Source organism: Limulus polyphemus, unplaced genomic scaffold (assembly GCF_000517525.1).
Source record: "Limulus polyphemus unplaced genomic scaffold, Limulus_polyphemus-2.1.2 Scaffold96, whole genome shotgun sequence".
NCBI lineage: Eukaryota > Metazoa > Arthropoda > Merostomata > Xiphosura > Limulidae > Limulus > Limulus polyphemus.
The window spans coordinates 13800-23565 of record NW_013665706.1 but is presented as its reverse complement, the minus strand read 5'-3'; positions in this window follow the sequence as shown (position 1 = coordinate 23565).

The following is a 9766-nucleotide window of genomic DNA, read 5'->3' as shown; positions in this document are numbered from 1 at the left end:
AACATTGTTAAAATATAATAGGCCTAATACCATTTTTTATAATAAGTATAATTATATTCATGCTTTGCCAGCTTGGAAAAGTCGTTCACACCAAAATACTTAGTTTTCTAATTTCAGGAATATAAAAGATAACTTTGAGGTTTAATTTTTATTTTTAAGTTAAAAGGTTTCTTTAACTTACAGGGACCCACCGAACTGATAAAAGCCTTTAAATAAAGTCTTCATCTCACTCTCATCAGATCAACACTCAGCATTATACACTTGCCTTTGTTTTATTTTATATCTGTATTATTTTGTGATTATGTTGACATTGTGTAAATAAAAATTGTGTACTTATGAAAATATCATTGTTTCGTCTGTACTTAGATTATCCGGATACAGAACGATTTGGTTTGCTTTGAATTTCGCTCAAACCTACTCAAGGGCTATCCACACTAGATGTCTCTAATTTAGCAGTGAAAAACTAGAGGGTAGGCAGCTAGTCAATCACCTAACACCACCTCTTGGTCTACTTTTTGCCACATATAGTGGGATTGACTATCACGTTATAACATTTCCACGGCTGAAAGGTCGAGCATGTTCGAGCCCGCGACCCACAGATTATGAGTCGACCCCCTCAACCACCAAGCCGTGACATAGAAGAAAAATCATTATACTCCAGAGTCTACTTAGCAGGCCAAAGTGAATGTATTCGTGGAACTATTTTACCGGAAATACCATACTCTCAAACGTTTTTACAACACCAGAAGGGAGTTTAAAATTGAAAATGTAAAATTTGTAATAAAGATGAACGTTTAAAATTCTAAGTAGGTTAGAGAAATTTCTCACTTTTGCACCGAATTTATCTTTTTAAAGGAGTTTACAATGGACTATCTAGCAGGGGTCTATAATTGTGATGCAAAGGCCTTGGTGCCAATTCACTATTTTAGACAGTGATTACACATTACAACAGTCACTTTTTTTAGGCTATTACTCTAGGTACTTCTTTGCGATTTTGTGCAGTGTTATTATTATCATTGCTCCAGTCTCTCTATTTTGGAGCCATTGTTGTTTCTATCCAAGAAGCCAGAAATTAGTTAAGGCTAACCTTGGTGAAAACTCCAGAAAATATTGTAAATAAATATTTTTTTGTTTCCTTTTTTGCTTAAAACTTCCGGGATATGGTGCTTATTGCAGATTATTTATTGCTTGTCTGATGAAAATCAATTTACCCGAATCCCATATGCACCTTGAAGATCCATGAGAATACTTATTCTTTTAGTGTTATCTTACCAATTTAATGAATATTGCTGAAAGTCTTCATCTTCAAAAATTAAATTATTGCCTTTTCATAATCGTTGAACACGACGAATTCTGTTCAATAAATTATGGGTATTTTTGCTAAAAATTAACGTAATACTGTACATGAAAATTACCATGGCCTGGTGGTTAGGGCACTCGACTCCTAATCTGCAGGTCATGAGTTCGAATCCCCGTCACTGAATATGATCAGCCGTGGGGGCTTTATAATGTGATGGACAATTCCACTATTTGTTGGTAAAAGAGTAGCCAAGAGTTGGCAGTGTTGGCTAGCTGTCTTCCCTTTATTCTGTCACTGCTAAATTAAGGATGGCTAGCACAGATAGCCCTCGAGTAGCTTTTTGCGAAATTCAAACCAAACCAAACCATGAAACCTAAACTTTTATATCCTAATTAAATAGAAAAAGCCAATTACTGTTAGTTATCTTATTCATATTAGTATTAGTTAGCATTAAAAGTCTAACAGTATTTCTGCAACACTTCTCCTCTGAGATCATTGTCATATTGATATGTTACAAACTGCAGAAAAAATCTGTTGTTGAAGTTCTAGTTGTTTTTATATGATGCTGAACCTGTAGTATACAAATACAACATATCATATTCTCCCATTATGTATACATCATGTTCACAAAATAGTAGAATTCTTCTGATTTCTTGTCTGGAGCATTCAATATTCGGTAGGTCATGTGATAAATTTAGCCTGAGTCATTACTTTCTGTAAACTCCATAATCAAGGGACATATTTACTCTGTCATAGGATAATTGTATTATATCCTACTTTACCTTGTGTTTGTGTGGTATGCATACTTAATATATGTTTCCTATCCCCTTAGCTCATATATACATCTTTTCAAAATTTCTGTGCACATTGAGCATACTTTCTTGATATAGAAAGTTGGCCAAAAGAGCCACTAAGTTCTTGTCGCCCTAGTTACTCATGGATCTAGGTCAGTCAAATAAGGTGTCACACGTATTTTCCATGAGAAAGATTCCTGTACCAAAGAAAATACTGTATAGAAATCGACAATGGTCTTTTCAACAAGTAAGACAGTGATGTCCACATGCAAAAACAAATTAGGTGACCTGCAAAATATTTTGTGTGGAAGCATAAGAGCTTCCTGTAATGGTGGCCACAACAGTTAAGATCATACAAATAAAAGGGGCTGGCATTACTTACTTTCGAAACTAGTACTAAACTGTTAAATAGAGAATTAGTCTGGAAGATAACAGTGAAGGTTTTAATCATCGCCCCTTTCAAAGAGTGTTTAGAGAGAGAGAAAACCTATTATATTATCTTCATGATAAAAACAACATAATTTAAATCAATCATGGCCAGTTGGCAAAAAATAATTGATAGTATTAGTCTTTGAAAGTGTTTGGATAAAGCAAGTTATGTAAAAAATAGCTAACAGACATCGAGAAAATAAGACCAGAAAGAACCGGCTGCAAAAAAAAAAAAAAGGAATGGAGATAACTGTTTTTAGAAACTCCTAGAAAAATACAATAAAAACAAATAAACTGAAAATGATAAGACAATCTATAGCAAACTTATAGGTGAAATCTTGGATTTGATTCATAAATGGATTAGTATAAAATAAAGTGTTATTTTGTATTGTCTGCAAAACACCACTATAACAATTAGAAACTAACTGACCGAAAAATATTTTTTTATTCTTTTATTGCAAAGTTTCACAACTGGCTGTAGCCTTAAAGAACTAACAACTTTTTGTTTGGTACTCATTAAAAAAAAGTGTTATTTAAAGATAATCTAAACAATAGAAACGGTAGTGTCGTGTTCTATTCTGTCACAACTGTAACAGGTTAAATTATAAATAAAGGCATGGCATATTCTCTCAACTATGCCTAGAAATTATAAAGCAGTTTTGGTTTAGATTAAGGAGATAATCACTGGAGAAACATCATGAGCCATGGTTGAAAGAAAAGTCAACATCTAATAAAATATGTAAGACTACATTTAACTTCACATTAACTATTACTGCATAAGATCACCTGGGATATATTACGAAAGACCTTTATAAAACTATCTATTACAGCAGTTACATAATCTAGAAGTTAACGACTGCATAAAATGGATCCATATTTTGGCAGTACTCCGGTTTATAGGAAAAGCTACATAACACACTATAAGCAAGTATATATTATAGTCAGAATAAATTATAGAACAGATATTACAAAACAGTGCATATTTTGCTTTAGAGTAGCTTTGAATATCCAAGTGTTGCTCATATGATAAAATCAAATTTTAGCAACCTTTATTTTTACAGCCTATGTCCAAAAAGGAATCAGAACTTTAAGTGTTTGATTAACCTTTTCTTCACGGGTACCATTTACTGCGCATGACACAAGGTTTTAGTGTCTTACATTCAAAATTTTGCAAATCATCTTAGTTTCAGATTAAGCAGACATTTCAAATACTAGCTCAATCTATTAAAAATTGATTCACCTTCAGAACCATGACAACAGACAATAAAGAATGGTCAAAAAATAGCTGTGGCACTAACAAATCATTCGTATACTGATGTATACCACAAGAGTCTTAATCTGTTTATCATGAAGCAGCGAAAAATTTCAAAGTAGAATTACAGCAAATATTCATGTGTATAGAGAAAATAGTAAGAACATGGGAGACCAAGGAAAAAATGTTGTTAGAACTAAATAGAAAGAATAGGATAGTGAGGTCAACCTTATACCATACATCTTGACAAACTGTCTATAGGCCTTTTGCTGTAATGCAATGTATATCAACCACCAAGGCAATATCTAAGAAGACTATAGATACAACTTTCTATTGGAATTGCACGAGAGGAATTATATATGATGAAATACAATTTCAGTTTCTTGGGTCATATTTCTCACGAAAACAGATATTAATTTCGCGGTCTTATTGGAACCTTATGATTTTTTTGTTTTAGCCTTCTTACATTTCAAATCATTGTTTATTACTTTGTTAATAGTACTAGATAATATATCTATCGTCTTCACAATGAGTTTAAAGATTAAAGGGTTCTCCTTGATGTCCATAGATTTACTTGCTCTGAATTGGGCAGAGTCCACTGTTGTCCTGAATGCGCTGGTTTTGGCAAGCCAACCACTAGGCAAAATCTGGCCCATATCACATAAGAAATTGAATGTATATTGAGAAATCACTTTAAATACATAATAACCTATTGTTATGTCTCCGTTCACTAGTTAATTTTCCGTAACTTCGTTCCGACAAAACTTTAGCGACACAAGTCCTTTCTTAATAAAACTGGTTTATTCTTTCCGAATACAACTTTACCGATACACTTAATTTCAACAGTCGCTCTATAACAACGCTATAATTTTCACGTCTCATGTGCTCGTGCTCGACAATACTCAGTTCAATTACACATTCTCTGACTGCAGTTCAATTACTCATTACACTTTATATATATATATATACAAGACTAAAACATATCTAGTAAATGCTAGGGCATTCTTGAAGGAACAGGATATTTCTAGAAAACGTGGCGTGATACTAGTCACGTGACCTCGCTGACGCAACACTATGTTATGCTAAAAACTAAAGTGACGCTTAAACTGTTAGGAGCATATTTAATTATGTGAAGTATCATTGATTATTTAATGAGAAAGGCACCAAAGAAGTCTCAAGGGAGTACATTTTGTGACTAAAACCTAATTTATCTACATATTTTTAGTTAAGAAATTTATAATACTATTATAATATTAATACATATTATTAACGGTGAAATGATTTTGCAATGACTGGATACAACTACCATTTAAGACTACAAACAGACAAAAATGACATAGTAAAATACTACGTAGAGTTAAAAATAAGACCCATTGTTTCATAAAAGATAACAATTTCTACAGTATATAAATCTGACATTTACTTGGTCCTGTATAATAAAGTTATGGCATCAGTCAGGTGAGAAATTTCATGCGTACATAACCCTATAGAACTTGTGAATAGTTAAGACTCTCAAAACTATCAGTTGGTAGTTTGTCCTTATTAAATATAAAGAAAGAAAAACAGATAAAATATTATAAATCAGATAATTTTCTAAAACCTAAGAGGCTAATATGAGGGAGAATATCTGAGTTTCTTAGTCTAAAAGTGTTGATCTTTCTTCCTTGGTCAGCCACGATATTATTATCTTCTAAAACACCCTGGGTTCTATGAAGCATGGCTTTCATACATAACTAAACTAAAAACCTTCCAGTGCATTTGAAAGGAACGGAAAATTTGCAGAATGGGCAAGCTCACCAAGCATGTCCCACTACAACATTCAGTCCACCATATTTTTTGCTGTTGCAAATTTGGTTGAGGTTCAATTAATTTTATCTGAAATGAAGTCTGTAGGACAACTTAAAGATATTGATATTTTAAATTAGTAAAAATAAATGAAAACTTCTAATTGTTGTATAAGAGCAAAACCAAAGAAAAACAAACGCTTTATCCTATGCATATGAGCAAATATTATCTTAGCCTCAAGAACAACCACAAATTCTGCCATATCTCCTCAGTTAAGGGTAGAAAAGGCTCAAGAATCAGTGTAGGTCATAAAGTTTCCAATACAGTAAATCTCATATCAGGTTAGAATAGTCTAACTTGCATTTTCCAAAGTAATGGGACTGAAGATGCTTGCTTATTCAAAGTATGTGGTTTCACAACGATCAATTGAACTTTCTTAGTTCTAAATATTTTCTTGCTTTCAACTCACCTGATAATACTAAAATCATTGGTAAACAGGGTTTATCACAGTTTTGTAAGGTATGTTGACAATGCTCTATGTTTTGCAGCAGAGATATATATATGCTCAACCACTAGATGTCTCTGTGTTCTCATCAAAGAACATTCCTAAATAGCAATATATTGGACCAATGTTGGGCTAACATGTACCACTAAGTTGGACCAAACATTGACTAAAAGTTTATAGCACACAATATTCAAACTTTCATTATTAATTATCCACATAGCAAATCAAATTTGATTCATCATTGGCTCAACATAAGCATCCATTTTTGGAGCTGTTTTCCCTACGTTCTTGTTCTATACATGGTTTGCTAAACGTTTATGGAATTTTACTATTTATTAAAAGGTAAATAAAATAGTACCCAGTACTTTTTTGAGTGTGTTGAATTTTGCGCAAGTCTACTTGAGGGCTATTCTTATTAGACGAAATAGTGGTTAAAAATTATGCTGTTCTAAGAGATGTATTCATATGACTACGAAAATAAACTTTAGCACAGTCTATAAGATTAATATCGATCAAAATATTAATTTTGGATTTTTTATGGTGTTCTTTATAAAGTTTTCACTGAAAATGTGAAAAAATGAATCATTATAGAAGTTTTTATTTACATTTCTTTGTTGATTAACCATAAGAATAATATATAAATGCATGTACGAACGAATGATTCAAACTTTCTGTGTAATTGTATGGTTCTTTTTTTTGTTTATTTACAAACATTTAACGTATTATTTTCCCTCTCCTAAATTATTTAAGTTTTAAATCATTGAAATACAAGAACTGCTACTAACAGATACTTATAGACTTATAACTCACAGCAAGTATCGAAAAATGACTTACACGAGAATACATTAAGCGCGTTTTTTTTTTCACTTAAGCAAGGAATCGGTTGCGTGTTGCAGATGAAAGCTTACCCCTAAAAAAAGCTTAAAGTAATTTCTGCGTAATAACTGATTTTGTTATTGAGAAGTACAAGTAGGTCAGCTAGTTCAAATGTTTAACGTTTAACTGCTTCTTTGACTGCTCTACGATTTTTATGAACAAGGAAAAATAAATAGATATTATTTTGTTTTATGTGATATTCTTTAAGCGTCATTACATGAGTGAAATAAATTTACTTTTATAGAGGTCACCCATAAATACTCCTTAGCAGCGGCATGGCGGAAAATGTAAACAAAAAACACACTTCCTAGTTACGAGCACGAGCAGACGAGTGATTTATGGTAAACGCAAATTCATCATGGATGAGCAGCAGAATCGGTTAGTGTAAGTATAGATCGAATTTAAATCTTATGAAACTAAATATTATGAACAGAGTGGTTTTTAGATTTCTTTCTCTAATACATATCCATAGTTATAAGTCGAAGTCGTTACTTTATTTCACAAATTCAGATATAATAAGAAAATAAATTATTAAGCGGCAATTCAATCCTACATAAACAGTAGCAGTAGTAACAGTGCTGTTAAACTTATTTTAATTAATTGCGTTGTTGCGTAGAATGTAGCTCGTTGACAATATTATTATTAAGAAAAGAAACTCAGTAACTAGAGCACTTTCGGAAAATATACTTTCTTTCATCATGCCTTTTCTGATTATAACTTCGTAAATAATAATGTTATTGTTAGCATTAACATAGCAAACGAATTAAAAGTTTAGATGAAAAACATTGTGCGAACTTTTGCACATGTCTTAAGTGTGAGATAGTGCAATAAATAATTAATTTACTGAAGTGAGTAAGATTGCCTATTGGTATTTGACGTTGACGTTAGACAGTACGACTGTATGGCTACCAGAAAATCATTACATTGCAGTAGTAACTTGTGTAAATTAGTAAATGTTGTAAGTTTTCGAAGAAATTCTGACATGAGTGTTACTGTTAAGTTAATGTTATCTTTACAGTAACGCTTTAAGATAAGATAGACCATAGACAAACTGATTCTACAGTAATCAAATAGAGGTAAATAAACCCACTAAATTGTTTTCATTACACTTTATTAGTCATATATGATATAGACATAGCTTAGTAATACTAGCTAAGTGTATGTTGGTTAATTCAAAAGTATTATTAACAAATTAAATTTGTCATATTAAATAGTTTAAGTAGCTAAGTTACATGATTTGAAAGTCAAAAAGTTTTATGTTATGATAATAGGTACATTTTAATTAAACAATGGCATGTTTTAATGGCTATGTAGTTAGAAATTAATTAAAGAATGCTAACCTTCAATAGTAATAATACTGAAGAAGTCTACTTATGTAGATGCTTATTTTAATAGAAGGCTTACCAAGTAAATCATTTCAGTTCTATATTACTTAGTTATTAGACTGTTTTTTAAGTGCTATGTTGATCTTTATATCCATTTACAAAGGTGTGTATGATTAGTGCTTTAATTTAAAAAAATTACCTGGAATTGTGTACAAAAGGTTATTGATATTAACAGTCTTATCTACAGTTTTAAAGATCCATTTCAGAGGAAATGAAGAAAACCATAAATGATGAACTACATTTTCCTCCAATACCTGAGAACAGCAAAGTAGTGAATATGAAAAATTCATCACAGAAGAAGAAGTCAACTTTTGTGTCAAGTGAATCAAACTTTTCTGTTCCCAAAATAGAAAACAGTAAAACATCAGAAAGAAAGTTAACAATGTCTCAACATAGGAAATTTTCTTCTAAAGCATTAGGTAAGAATGTATTTTCTGATAATACTTTCTTTATAAAGGGTGTGACATGTCTGAAATAAACAAACAAATTTTTAATATATATTTCAGGTGAGAAACATTAGTTTATTTTAATCAAGCCTAATGCTAAACCCTTTACTATCTATAAACTATTCTGAGAGGTATTGGTTTTGTTATGATACCTTATCTTTTCGATCTCTTGTTTGGAAAGACATTTGTCTGTTATAGGATGTATAGAAGTTTTGCTTTAGCTTCTTTTGGACTGAATTATCTAAATTGGGTGATGGAACTTTTCTGCTTCCTAAAATGTAAATATAAAGCATATGTGAGTGCAATAAAATATAGAATGAGTATTTGATGGGGTTCCTATATATGTTGGTGCCCATTCACTGCTTCATTTTTGTTGTGTTTTTAAATTAATTGTTGGGCCATTATTGTATTGTTAGCTAGTTTTTCTGTAAGTTAGCATATTTATGGTTTAAAGTCTAGTTTTTAGTTAATGGTGCTTGAAATGCCATCTTTACAAGTTGTTGTAAAATATATCTATTAATCTGAACTGTCAGTTTATATGTTTTGACATTATTATTTATAGTATGTGTTGTGGGTAAATATAGCAATGTATCTTACATACTGTTGTGAGCTATGTTTTAAGATTTTAATTTTGATATTTGTAGCACTGAGTGTGATGCCTAGAAATTTTCTGTGTCTAAATTTGATGTGACATCTTGAATTTTATACAGATTTGGGGAAAAATATTGTAATCATATAAAAACACTGTTAGATTTACACAATTGTTTCATTCAAATTTAATACAAGAGTTATGATTTAGATAGCTATAATGCACAAGTGTTAAATTTAGTATTTTTAGAAGTGATGTATCTTCTTCCGTACTGGTCTCTGTCTCGTTGGCTTCTGCTTCATATGGGGTTCATCTGCTTCACCAGGAAATGTCCTATCGTCAGTAACAGTCACATCAGTGGTAGTAACTTCATCAAGAGCTTCAACGTTTCCCTTCTCAAAACTG